Genomic DNA, 14,895 nt, shown 5'->3' on the forward strand with positions numbered 1-14,895 from the left:
AGAAGATATTGAATAAATTCAAAGCCTATGATGGCGCGCCGGTTAAGACTCCAATTGAACTCGACGTTCACTTGAGCAAGAACAAAGGCGTGCCCGTTGCACAAGAAGAGTATGCACGGGTCATCGGGTGCATTATGTACTTGACTAATTGCACTGGACCTGACATTGCTTGTGCCGTGAACAAGTTGAGTCGTTACACGAGCAATCCAAGCAAAGAGCATTGGAGAGCTCTTGTGAGGGTTTTGAGATATTTAAAACATACTCAAAATCTTGGGCTACACTTCTCGAGATACCCCCGGTACTTGAAGGGTACTGTGATGCCCATTGGATATCCGATAATAGAGACTCACTTTCAACAAGTGGATACGTCTTTACTATTGAGGGTGGTGCTGTATCGTGGAAATCCACAAAACAGACATGTATAGCCCGATCAACAATGGAATCGGAGTTCATTGCCTTAGATAAGGCGGGTGAGGAAGCCGAGTGGCTTAAGAACTTCCTTGAAGATATTCCATGTTGGTCTAAGTCAGTGCCACCAGTGCTAATCCACTGCGATAGCCAAGCGGCTATTGGAAGGGCAAACAATGGTTTCTATAACAGTAAGTCTCGACATATACGTCGACGACATAACACCGTGAGACATTTGATCACAACTGGCGTGATTACAATTGACTATGTGAAGTCAATAGATAATCTAGTGGATCCGCTAACCAAAGGGTTAAACCGTGATCAAATGAATAAGTTGCTAGAGGGAATGGGTTTGAAATCCACAAACTAAAGAATTATCATAGTGGTAACCCAACCATGATGACTGGAGATCCCAAGAACTTGGTTCAAAGGGACAACTAAGCTATGAGAGTTCATGAGAAACACTCAACTATATCTACTCCCTAGAGAGCAATAGAGTGTTGGAGAACTTGCCTAGTCGTAAAGGCCAAGTCTATGACTTCTAATGGTTCTTATGAATCTCAAAGAGATGGAGTTCTCAAAGAGACCAAGTATGGCAAGGTACTTGACTAAGAATCACCTATGTAAGTATGAAGTGTGGTCGCTTCATAAAACACACTTATGAATCCAAAGTGGTGTCCAAGACCGCAATGGACACAAAACGTGAGAACGGATGAGGTTGAGGTGTTTAAGCGTTAACACCAATGTCTCGGTGCACGCCGTGGGGGATTAGTTCAAAGCATCGCGCTACTAAGCCGCCTGTGTATCCGATGGTGTCGACTATGGAAGGTTCAAGGCCAACAACTACCTATCCTTATGCTTATATACCTCTCGAGGGTTGAGCTTGTGTCTGCATGCATATGCATTCGGCTATTTCCACTCATGTGGGGGATTGTAGAAATCATGGTAATAAATATGCCCGGTCAATGGATTTTGACCACATAATAAATGTGACGAGACATTTAATTTTGTGAAATTAAATGACATAGCGTCGATCTACATTTTACGTAGATAAATGTAGTATATTCACTTTCTCAAATCCGATTTCCGGTGAGTGAGAAATAGTGGATTAAAGTTGGGCATAATTAGCTTTTAATTAAAGCTTGGAGTTGGAGCTTAGAGAATAATTAACTAGTGTTAATTATCCCACATTGGAGGATTAACACATCTTTTAATGTGTATAAATTAAGTGACTTTATGTTACTTAATAATTAGAGTGGACCAAGATGGGTGAAAAAGTCCACACGCGCGCACACGCGCGCGCCGCCGCCGCCGCCCTCCCGCCCGAGCCCGAGCCCGTACTCGCGGTCCCGGGCCGCGGGCCGCTGGCCCGGGCCCGATCCCGATCCCGATCCCGATCCCGATCCCGATCTCGATCTTGAACTTGGACTTGGACTTGGACTTGGACTTGGACTTGGACTTGGATCTTGGCAATTGGTCTTTGGGTGGTCTTTGGGCTTGGTGCTTGGCCCAAACTATTCTTTTTAGACCACCGCCGAGTCAGCAATCCAAGTGGCTTGACACGTCGTCAAGCGAGGCACAGTCACGGCTGCCACGTGAGAAATCCACACGCTCACGCTCCACACACGGGTGGCACACTCCAGCCACACGCCTGTAACCGACGTCGATTACGAATTGCCATGATGAGCCTTCAATGGCTGGTTGACCCTGCATGGTGGCCTGACCTATAAATAGGCTAGCCATACCACTGCATTAGGAGACACATATACAAGCATTCTGCATCATAAGCTCTCTCCCTCTCTCTGCATTATCTTTCTGTCGAAGCTCTGCTCTCTCCTCCATCCCGTTCACCGGAGCTCTACTGATTGCGGTGCTGCATCAATAGAGACGTAGCCGTTTTACCTTTGGGGACGACACGCCAAACCGAAGAGCACTACCGGGGCGTATCTCGTCTTGCGGGAAGAGGCCTCCTCGACTCGGCTAAACTTAGTTCACGGTTACCGTTTCGAATTCTGTAATTTTCTTTGTAGTTCAGTTTCATCTTTTGTATTTCTTCTTTTGGGTTGTATTACGCCCGATTTTGTTATCTCTTGTAATCCCAAGAAACCAACAAATCTATTATTGTTTTTGCAGAACACATGTAATAGATTGGATGAGGAATAAAAGAACATAAGAACGCAACATCTATACTACTTAAAAGTGGCGGTTAGTTGAATTTACTATAACATCCTTTTTGGCGGGATTTTGAGGAATTGCTGACGTATTTTTTATTTTTTTATTGTTGTTATTTCTTCCTCTAAATGTGTTAAACTAATGTAGAAAACAACATTTGTACACATGCGAAACTGTGAATCGAGACAATCAAGAAGAAATATAATGCTTGACTGGAGTGTGATTGTACAATATTTTATTAGGTCACGCCTACAAGGAAATAAAATCTGATATTTAGTATTAACTAAGAAATAATGATCTTTGTTTCATAGTTCTTATTTCATGCATCTGAAATTCTTATTAAACTAATATCACCATTTTATGAAAATGTTAAAGCAAAAGGAGAGGAGATACGCTCGAATTTTGCATTATTTTAAGGCCATTATTTGGTCCCTTTTGAGTGTCAAAATTGCATTACATGTCCATTATTGGCATATTTTATCTATTTTGGTATTTTGACGTATTTTGTGAGAAATGTGCAAAATAGAGCAGAAAAAGGGCATAAAAAGGTCAAAATTCGGAAGCTGGAACTGAAGTGCAACCCAGCGGCCTGCTGAACCCAATACAGCGGTTGCTGAACCGAGTCCAGACAGTTCTGGAGCTGTCCAGCGGCCCGCTGGGCACGGTCGCACACGACAGCCTGTGTTCAAACTCATTTTCCGGCGATTCTGAAGTTCGATCAGGTCATGGTATATACTATTCTCTTCGTCCTTGAAAGAGCTTCGCGTTGGTACCAAGACCATCTCAATCGGAGTTCTGTGGAGAAAGTTATGGCCATTCTACCAAAGTTGTGCAATGCTGTCATGTGCTGGCGGGAATTAAGGAATGAAAGAAACTATTACCTTGTTGAGCCAAACCTTTTCCTTAACCTATAGGGCACGAAAATTCCATCTTTGCTATTACTTGGAGGACACCTTTTACCATGTTTAAACTTTTTTCAAGCCTATATATACCCCATAACCTAATTCATAATATTCACCAATTCATAGTCTCCAAAATTGGGGGTGCCCAAGGCTCCTCCTCCAACCCTACTCCTTCATCTTTCATCTTCTTTTTGCCAAATAATTCCAAAGCTTAAATTTGAGAGTACTTCATAGTGCAAGTGGTTGAAGAAGGAATCAAGAGAAGATCAAGACTAAAAGGATTCAACCTTTGGGTTTTATTTGCTTTAGTTCTTATTTTATTTTTGACTTCCCTACAATCTATTTTTTTAGTTTATTCTTTCATGTGTAACTAAGCTCATAAGATTCTAGGGATATGTTACTAACGACTTTGGTTATACAATTCTGTTTTGCTATTTAATATCCGTTTTGTTCTTACTTCGTTTCTTCCCTAAGTAATTGGATAATGCTTCACGTTTGAGTGACACATTCTGTGATGATTTAATCTAACTTGCTACATAATCGTGAGAGGAGGTTGGCGAGTTAGGTCCACTTAGTAGACACTACAGTTAGCTTCCCTTAAAATGACACTGTTAATTGAGAGTGAGGACTTTTCAAGGGTCTTAGGAGCTTTAAGGAGTTATGGATCTAGGATTGACGCCCCTAGTGTTAGTAATCTACGTTTGTATCGCATGAGCATAAATTAGGCGACTCGTTCTATCGAAGTAAGAACTGTGCTAGGGTGTTGTAGTTGGAATTTTTATAACCATAATTGTGAACACACATCCCTAGAATTCCCTTATCTCACATATCTTTATCTTTGTGATTTATTTGCAATTAGTTGTTTACTTGCTTTTACTTGTTTTATTTTCAAAAATCTCCAAAACTCTTATTTCTCTAGATAGTATTTGACGCTTAGTACATGATAGCTAGTTGCAATTATATTCCGTGTGTTCGATATCTAGGTACTGACCTTTAGCTATACTATTTCTGCCTTGTATACTTGCAAGTAGTTGTATTGCTAAAAAATAGTGCATCAAGAGGGAATAGCATCAGCCCACAAATTAGAAAATGAAATATAGGACATGAAAGAGAGAAATCGAGATAGACACATTTATGGTGTGAAAGATGGAGGAACGAGAGAGACACAGAGAGAGATATAGAGAGAGAGTGATAGAGAAATCGAGATAGAATACAAGAGAGATATAGAGAGACTGAGAGAGAGAGATACAGAGAGAGGGAGAGAGTGAGAGAGAGAGGAGACAACTTAATAAATACATATATCTTTCTTGCTAAGCAAGTTTTAGCGTATTAAACCTGTTTCCAATGCAATTTGTCCCTGAAAAAGATAAATAATAGGTCAGTATTTATTTATACGAAATTATACATAAATTCTTGAAATTATACATTAATCTTGCAATATACCAAATCTGCAAATAAGATTACTAAAGAAGCTGCCTTAATCTATAGTTTAAAAGCAATAGGATATGATATGTATCTTAGTATGTATAGGAATTAATGGTACCATTTTGACAAATCAATCTCACTGTACATAAGAAGTGTAGAAGAGTAGTGACATAAAATTCTGGAAATTTATTTAATTACCCGAGAAGTAGGTTTTTCTTGAATGTCCTTATAATATTTGCTGATTTTTGCTTTATGTATGAATTGCTTCACTTCCTTAAATGAATTCATAACCTGTTGCATAAAAACGGAGATAGTTAGGTGTATTGTAGTGATGTTAGAAGTGGAGTTAATGATTGGTAATTTGTAATAGAAAGGATATTAAGATACTTATTGGAATTGATCTAAACTAATATTATTTATGAAATGTAATACCTTTTGATATTCATCGTTTTGGCATGCTCCTTCTCTTTATAGACTTGAAGAGGGTTATTATGGAAGGATCTATTTTCAAAAATTTTGCAGCCTCTGTGTAGGTAGCAGGCTCTTTCAATCTATATGTCTCTTTCTTTTTCCTTTGGAGAGAGTGGCTGACGACTGCTTTTTAGGGTTGTATTGAATCCCCTTTGCACTCTTGTAAAATTGGATTAGTTTAAATAGAGGAATACCAATCAACAAGGTCATTTATTGGGCAAGGGAAATGGACCATTCAATTAATTGCTTTTACTGATTCAGTCGTTTTCCAAGACACAACTGCCCCTTATTTATATTCCTTATCATTAATTCGGGTAATGCATTAACTAATATTGCTAATGCATTTTTAACATTGTTTTATTATTTTTATACTCATTAATATTTACTAAAAGATTATCTGGTATATATTTTAAATGAGATATGTGAAAGGTTTTCCTAATCATTCTGTTTTCTTGGGAATATGGTATGGTGTACATGTGTGCATTGCAGGTTGGACTCCTTCCTCTATAAATATGGTTAATTACTCAGTTTACAGATTAGTTAGCTACACTCTCTTAAAATCTGACATCAACTTCAGCTCACAGTGATAAGCTCAATTTTTGGTAGTTCTTTCTTTCTTTCATTCTTTTAAAATCATTAGGAATTATGCTAGATATCTGAGTGTCTTACCATTTTGTTGAAAGAACCTCTAGGCATCCCTTTGCTTTCACTGATATCTCTCCTTTTGTTGCTTTTTTCTGCACAAGTAAATGGATTCATTGTTATATGTTGTTGTGAATGATAAGTGGACTAAGTGTTTAAGCTCTTAATGTTTTACCATTTTGATGATAGATCTTCTTGGCATCTTCTTGCCTTTAAAGATTTCTCTCCTTCTGTTTCACTATTTCTGCACAAATGAAGATTATATTGCTATTGGTTGATGTGAATGATAAGTGGACTAAGTGTTTAATCTGTGAGTTTATTACCATTTTGGTGAAATATATTCTTGGCCTTCTTGAACCTCTCACTGATAAGGTATAAAAATTAGTGGCAGTTGAGTGGGAGCTGTGAATGATAAGTGGACTAAGTGTTTAAGCTCTTAATATTTTACCATTTTGCTGATACATCTTCATTGCATCTTCTTGTTGTCACAGCTTTCTTTTCTTTTGTTTCACTTTTTCTGCACAAATGAAGATTATATGTTATTGGTTGATGTGAATGATAAGTGGACTAAGTGTTTAATCTTTGAGTTTATTACCATTTTGCTGAAATATATTCTTGGTCTTCTTGAACCTTTCACTGATATCTCTCCTGACCTTGCATTATTTCTGCACATGTAAACAATATATTGTAATTTCTTGCTGTACAAGACCTATTGACTAAATGTTTAATCTCTGTATGTCTTACCATTCTGCTGAAATCTCATCTTGGCCTTTCTTTTCTTTCTGTGATGTCTTCCCTGTTGTTGGATCAATTCTGTATTTGTGTAAAGGTTGTAGTCATGGAGAAAGTTGTTCAAAATCAGTAGACTAAGTGTTTCATTTTCAGTTGTTTTGATTGTTGTGATATAATTTCTTACCATTTTGGTAGAAGATCTTCTTGGCCTCACACTTTCTTAAATGCTATACCCTTTGTTGCTGCTTTTTGTCTGTACATATATGAAGTTTATAGTTGTTGGTTGCCAAGAAAAATCATTAGAATATTAGAATGATTTTGATTTTGGTTGCAGTAATGTACATTCTTACTAGGTTTGTAAAAAATCTTCTTCGCCTCTCTTCTCTGTCTCCTCTCTATCACTGGTGTCTCCCATTTTCTTAAAAATGGCTAGGTCTATACCTTTTTGTATTGTATTTTATACCTGCAGAAGGGCTGTTATTGGACAAATTATAGTCAGATTTATTGTTTAATAGAAAATACCTCTAAGTAGACTAATGTTTTATTGCATTTTATAGGTATGTTATCCAAGCAATGACTCCCTTTGTTACATGTTTAATAATTTGAGCAATGCAATAACCAATTCAATTATTAAAGTCAGGTTTATTCATTTGTATCAAGGTTTACCAGAGAACAAGAATGACAATAGTTTGGAGTGTGTTTTGCATGATTCAAAGGTAGATAATATTTGGAAAATATCCATGCTATCTGTCTATAAATAGTTACTACAATTGATAAGCTATTTTTATAGTTTGAGTCATTTGATTGGTTTTTTTGTTTTCCAGGGGACTAGAATTCAAGCCACTTTTCCTAATGGTTTGCTACAAAATCTTGGTTGTAATCTTAGAGAAAGTGGATTTTTTTGTATAAAAAATTTCTTTGTCAGGCCTAACTCACTCAGAAATAAGACCACTAATCATCAATTCAGACTCTTGATCAATGTGAAGACAAAGATGGTTGAGGTGAATGATAACAGATTTTTTAGAGCGATGTATGATTTCAAGCCTTTCAGTGAAATTTCTCAGTTTGAACAAGTGGATGATTCGTCCTTCTTTGGTATGTTTTTTGTTGAATTCTAATTGAATGTGTAAATATAATTTCTTATGTAATGTTATGTATATATTGAATCTGATTGTTTGCCGATCTTAATGTATTACTTTTAGATGTTATTGGTGTGATAACTGACCCTGGAAGAGTGATTGCTCAGTCCAAATATAGGCTGATTGAGATTGAGATATCAAATGAGAAGTATGTTAAGAAAATATATTTTGAATCATTATTTTTATTCTATTTAGCTGCACTGACTCTTTATCTTTTATTTCAATCATAATAAGCTGTTTTGCACTATATGAGATTCAAATGTTGACCTCTATTTGGATGAATTAAAAAAGAGTGAATGGATAATTCCAGTAGTGATTGTTCAGTTTTGCAAGAGAAATTTTTTCAGAGGTTACTTATCTTTATTGAGATATATCATTCCAAACTTAAGATTGGTTATCTATTATTTTTTATAAATAACATGTTGTCACGATCACAACTCCCTAGTTAAAGAAAGCGTAGCTATTTCGCGACTAAACTTACTAAATGGTCTCAAACTCATCATGGAAAATACTTAATTCAAAGGAAACATTGTCTGAATGTGATAAAGGGTACAACCATATCGAATGAGAGTAATTCTTGGGTGCATGGTTTTTTCTAAAGCAAATTCTAGATATTATAACGGAAGAGTACCAAGACGATGTAATATGTATGAAGACATACTACATGAGCTACCTTACTTCTTAATTTATTTTCTTTCCCAACACCTCCTCTGCATCGACACTGATCAACCTGCACATTAAGAAAAAACAATATGCAGGGCTGAGTACTTGGTACACTCAGTGGACTCATGCCGAAAACATTTCTCTTTTAGTTGTCAGCCAAACTTGAGTGAACACGGAGTTTTTCTGAAAACAATTCCCGGTCACTAAATCTTTTATTTCTTTATGAAAATAGGCTGCAGTCATATAACTTCTCATGAAATACCATATCTGATCTGTGTGAACCGGGAATGTGGCCACATTCCACGACGGTCACTGGACCGGCCAACGCTGGCGCTAGCACACGGTCCCTATGTGTGCACTAGTCCGAGTAGGGTTTGCGGCCCTACTGGGACCCGAATTCGATTTAACTAGTTTGGCATAGCCAACATATATGCAATCATAAATAAAAACTAGGCATGACAACTCATCTAAAAATATTCATGTTTTCACATAAAACACATTTCTGAAAGAAAAGCCCATCTCGTTTGCTTAATTTCTCTTAAACGAGCGCTTGCTGACTGGATTTACTCGTCGTGCGACGACGTTCCTTTATAACAAATACATGCTTAAATTAGGCCTTAAGCAATTATTTATCTTGCATGTATGCATGTCTAAGCGTGCGCTAATTTTTACTTTCTTCTTTCTAAATCTATAAGTCTTAGATCTTTAATTAAATCAATGATTTAATTTATTCGGAGTCTTGCCGAACTGCTCGAGTACAATAAATTCCCGGATTATTTTCTTTAAGTATTTTGAAATACTTATTTGGCTAATAAAATTCTCATCTAATTATTTACTGAGTACTATTTCAACACGTCTTAATAATTTCTCTTCTTCAGTGATCTAGGGAAATTTCTCTTCTATATGCTGAATTTATTTCGAGAAATGGCTCATCAAATCTTAACTTTAAAGGTCCAACGAAAATTAGAACCAAAGCCCAGATTTTTCTGCAGCGGCCCAAATCTTTTATCCCCTTTTCTTTTCTCTTATCTTTTCTTTAAAACAAAAGAGGCCCAATGTGGAGTGGCCCATTTAAAAAAAACAACTGGCCCAATTAAGAAAATATACTCCCTTCCCTCAACGATGCTGCCCCTTTTTTTCCAAATCACTTCCATTCCAAAAAGAAATGAGCCCTAGTCAACGTAGAGAAACATCGGCGTCCACTCCATCCTCTTCCACTTCTTCTGGCGACGCAGATTTGCCGGAGACCTACCGGGACCGGCGGTATCTCGGCTTTCTCTGTCGGATCGGAGGCGCCGCCTTTCCTCTCCGGCGTGATCCGTCGTCGATAGCTCCTCTCCACTAGCTATTCCCGTTCACCGGCGTCTCTCCCTCCGCCGGATTTCCTCACTCGGTGGATTCCGATGGGGAGAAGGCGTCGCTCCTCCGTCGCTGCTTCTGAACAGCCGCTCGCCTAGAAGCAGTGACGCGGCTGTCACGGAGCAATCGGCGTAGCCGACGCCGGGTCAGCCTCCTCCAGCCACCGCCGTTGCTGTCTCCAGCTCCCTCTCTCGGGATCCACCGCGACGTTGCTCCAAGCTGCTCGGCGTCGTGTGGCGATCGGGGCAGGGCAAAGACGGAACCAGAAATTCAAAATAGCCGGTGCTGAAATTAAAATAATAAATAGTAATTTACATATTTAATTTTATATATAAAGTTTTTGCGTAACATCATATGATAACAAAAATTCAATAAATTTCCATTCTCAAATTCATATAAATAATAGAACAAATAGCAAAAAAAAAAGTCACAAAAGTTTGGTCAAATTTATAGCTATCTAATTCCAAGATAAAGAAAGCAAATTCTATTTCATAGTAAATCACTAATGAAATTCTTAATATGCAATTCTAAATCGCACAGATAAAATCAAGTCTTAATTAGGCTGTACCTAAATAATTCGTAATGTAATAATTGAAAAATTAACACATATATTTAACTGAAAATTGGAAATTGGAAATTATATTTAAATTTAATTTGGATGGTAAACAAAAATAAATTTTTAGAATGCATTTTTTAGCATTATTACTTTTATTTATCTACTAAAATTATGTTAAATCGCCAATAAAATTTTATACTAATAAATTATAAATTATAATCATGATACTATAATAAATATTTGTATATTTGTTGTTAGTTGAATTTTTGAAGTAAACAATAAGCAGCAATGTAAATGGATTTATAAAAAAAATAGTACTCCTACTCTAGTTAGAAAAAATTGTTTGACTCCTAGTTATAGGATGGAGTAGCCTATAGATCTCCTTTGCCAAGTAGTTTAACTTTTGCAAGTTCTACACGTTTCCATTCGCCTCTCCTCTTTTCTTTTTCTTCTTCCTCGTCCATATACACAGTCACATACAGTGAGACACAGACACACACTAATATTTCTGGGGCAGCGATGACTGGGTACTGGTCCAGCGCCGGCCAAGCCCCCGCTGGAGCGGCGGCTTGGCCTGCGCTAGGTCCGTCCCTGGGGCAGGGCAGCTGCTCGTCGCCGCCTCCCGTTCCGGACGGCTCTATCACGAAGCTAAGTCCCCTCTAGTCCATCTTAATCCCTTTGTTGTTTGCAAGTTTCGATTTGCATTGAGATGTTGAGTTTATGGCAGCTTAGTTCGAATTTTGATTCTAGGCTTAGGGTTATCAGTCCCTATTCTATCGATCGAATTACTCGTTGGCACTATTGGGAATGAACCTACATGTATACGTGATGAGCTTCTATGTTTTGAGAGTGGAGTATTCCTAAGTTGCCGGTTTGAGTGGAGAGCTGTGACGTTTTTATTCCTCAGTTTTCATCATGTAAAAAAAAAAAGCTCTACAATTGTTTCATGCTTGGTGCCTTTGTTTATTTCCTTCCTATTGATTTACTTGATATTGAGCATGCTAGTTGAAGTAACATGCTTGAGATGATGATACGGCACTTTAAAATTGAGCTTGATGGAGGTTACCTTCTCCTGCACGGTCTTTGCTGCTTCCTTACTCCTAGCTTCGACCTCCCTCACTCCCCAATTTGATTACTTGTTGGCCGAATATGTTATGGTGAGAGGGAGTGAAACCGAGGGGAATGTAGCATATATATAGGGTGTATGTAACCGAAAGCTGCAAGGCTGTCTGTTAGTGCAGGAAAAAGGGGTTTTTGTTTTGACTGAGTATTGGCTGTTCTCCTGCCCCTTTGCAGGATATGTACTCGTGAAATAAATGCAATTCCGTTCTCCTTTGCCACCTTACTGCAGTAGCCCTGCATTCTCGGTCCTCTGCAGCCTTTAGCCTTGGTTTCTGGTGCGTTTTGCAGGTGGTTAGGCCCTTCAAGAGGCTGTCTACTGAGCCCTACAGCTGGAGTTCTGCAGAGCTGCTGTGGTTGCAGTCTTTCCTTGGCTCGTAGCAGTTGGGTGTGGCCTGCGGGGTGCATGTAATGCAGGCTAGACCGCCTCATGGCAGCCTGCAGTTCCGAGGACAAGGTGCAGGAAGAGCAGCCCCTCCTTCTTGCTTGGGTAATCTTTGGTTTCCATTCACAAAGTAGTATTGTCTCCTGTCTTCACTCACTTTGTTAGATAGAAAAAGGCACTTAAATTGCTTTGGTTGGTGTTGTTTGCAGTTGATCTGTTTTGACGGATTGAAGGAGTGAGTGGCTGGCTACACATGGTTCACTACTCAATGCCCCAGCCCACCGGGCCTCTTCGAATCTGGGCCGAGACGTCTTGTGAAGGAGACCGATGAAGCCCTCTAGAAACTTTCGGTTGTAATAGAGTAGCTCGATTTAATTTCTCTCTTTTTTCTTTATTTCCATCATCAAGCATTTTGTAAATTTATACTTAGCTTGGAAATTCTAAATACCATGTTTTGTTTACTCAAGCATATAAATGAATACCCTTTCATCTTTCTTCTTTAAATTTCTAGTATTTATTTCAAAATTCTCGAGAAATTAGATCGCGACTATTACACATTTTGTTTATTTATTAGGTGAAATAAGAATTTCTACTCATTTTCAAGCCTCCAAAGTTGTCATAAATGTTGATGTTGATGAAGTTAAATAGTTTAAAAGGAGGTAGTTATCTTTAAGGACTAGATTTTTAGAATAAAATTGTTTTTATATTCTTCATGTTTAAGGATTTGATTTATTACTTATCAAATATGATTTTACTTGGTTTAGGATAAAAGGTCATGTCAAATTTTTTAATCTTGCTCCTGTTAATCAAGAAGGACATAGGATTGGAGGGGAATATGATGATCTCCATTTGAAATCCCTTGAGGATTTGTCTTGCTTAAAGGTATTGAATAATTTTTAGACTTTTAACCTCAATATTGATTTCTCTTCTTGAAGTTTATTTGTAAAATTTCAATAGTTTCTTTCTAGATATGATTTTCAGTAGGGGTCATGTTAGGTTTTTGGAAAGATTGAGCCAGTTGAGTGCTATTATGGTGAATGGTTTTATTTGGCTTGCAAGACATACATGAAGAAAGTTAGACAAGTGGACAATAAGTATAACTATACTTGATGTCACAAGTCTCATTCTTATGCAGTTAAAAAGTTTGACACTCATATTTGGATTTATTTTTATACATATAGATGTATTATGTTCAGTTGTTTGCTTAAATAAGTAATATCAATGTTGTTGTCTTTGTAGATTCAGATTTGTTGTGAATTTTGTTTATCACACTCGCAATGCTTCTTTGTTGTTGTGGGATAGGGAATACATTTAGTTATTAGGAAGAAATGTGGCTGACTTGGAGATGGTGGTCAGGTTTGTGTTTTTAAATTCTGTGGATGCATAGTTTTGCAAACTTTGTAGTACTAATGTGGATTCTGTTGTTGCATGCTTTTCCTACTAATTCCATTCCACATCATATTGAAGAAATTGTTGTTGGTCAGAATGTTTTGTTCAAACTTCAGTTGAAAAATCATATTGAATATTATAGGAGCTACCCATTCACTGTCAACAAGGTGTGCACTATTCCTGAAGTGGCTGACAAGTATATTCCTAAGGATTGGGTGAACAGATTTTTGAATCGGATGTGAAATTGTCTGATCTTCTTTTTGGAAATGATCTTGCTGAGGTATATACATTATGTATTTCAGATTTTATTTTTACATTTCTTAGTGCAAATAAATGATATTTCATTTTTATTTTAGGTTTCTCAGAAATCACCTGATATGTCTACTCTTATGAATGAGAATGTGAATGATTGGTGTGTTGGAGGTTTTGAATTTCCTTTTGGAGCTGATGTTGAAGAAGTATTTTAGTTTAGTTTTTGGTTTTTTGCATTTTCATATTTTGCAATTCTTTTAACTCTTTGCTAACTTAATTTTAATGTATTTATAGGTTTCTCATAATGCTTTTCTCACTCCTGATCTGCCAACTGCTACTAATGGGAAAGGTCTTGAATGGGTTGCTGAAGGCTGTGTAAAGAGATGCTTGGACTTGGAGTTTGAAGAGTGTGATGATGTTTGTGGTTTTCAACCCAAAAAGAAAGAGAAAGTTGGAGGTGTTAATGGCTTTTGAAGGAAGTCAATACCGAGGTTTTCAAGTTTTGCATTTTGATCTTATGTTGTTGGGAAGATTTTGAACAATTTTTTGTTTTCAGTTCATTTCACATTATTATGAAGGTTTTTGCCCTTTTCAAGTTATTTCCTTCTTATTACATCCTTTACTCTTTGATTTTGTCAGCAGTTCAGTTTGAATTTATGAGTCCTAGACTTAGAATTATAACCATAATATGATGGTGAAAGTTTTTTATGCATTCATATTAGCAAGTATATTATGCAGACTTAGTCATTAACACTTTTAATGTTGAATTTATTATTCCTAATCATATAACATATATTTCTGAATTATTTCTAACTAACTTTTTATGCTCCTTTAACTTCTTTCTTTGGTTGCTTCTCCTCATTCAAAACCTCACATCTTTGGTGTTGTTTGATCAGATGTGAAATTGTCTGATCTTCTTTTTGGAAATGATCTTGCTGAGGTATATACATTATGTATTTCAGATTTTATTTTTACATTTCTTAGTGCAAATAAATGATATTTCATTTTTATTTTAGGTTTCTCAGAAATCACCTGATATGTCTACTCTTATGAATGAGAATGTGAATGATTGGTGTGTTGGAGGTTTTGAATTTCCTTTTGGAGCTGATGTTGAAGAAGTATTTTAGTTTAGTTTTTGGTTTTTTGCATTTTCATATTTTGCAATTCTTTTAACTCTTTGCTAACTTAATTTTAATGTATTTATAGGTTTCTCATAATGCTTTTCTCACTCCTGATCTGCCAACTGCTACTAATGGGAAAGGTCTTGAATGGGTTGCTGAA

General features: G+C 37.0%; 2 long non-coding RNA genes across 2 annotated transcripts; both read left to right on the forward strand.

Annotated features, from left to right (window-relative positions):
• Positions 1-10,656: 10,656 nt before the first annotated feature.
• LOC121755905 lies at positions 10,657-12,477 on the forward strand. Its single transcript, XR_006040878.1, has 2 exons — positions 10,657-12,078; positions 12,183-12,477. It is a non-coding gene; the product is annotated as an uncharacterized LOC121755905 (long non-coding RNA).
• Positions 12,478-12,727: 250 nt separating this feature from the next.
• Positions 12,728-14,027, forward strand: LOC121755543. Its single transcript, XR_006040764.1, has 3 exons — positions 12,728-12,855; positions 13,505-13,642; positions 13,909-14,027. It is a non-coding gene; the product is annotated as an uncharacterized LOC121755543 (long non-coding RNA).
• The last annotated feature ends 868 nt before the right edge of the window (positions 14,028-14,895 follow it).

The sequence above is a fragment of the Salvia splendens genome, chromosome 11 (genome assembly GCF_004379255.2).
Source record: "Salvia splendens isolate huo1 chromosome 11, SspV2, whole genome shotgun sequence".
NCBI lineage: Eukaryota > Viridiplantae > Streptophyta > Magnoliopsida > Lamiales > Lamiaceae > Salvia > Salvia splendens.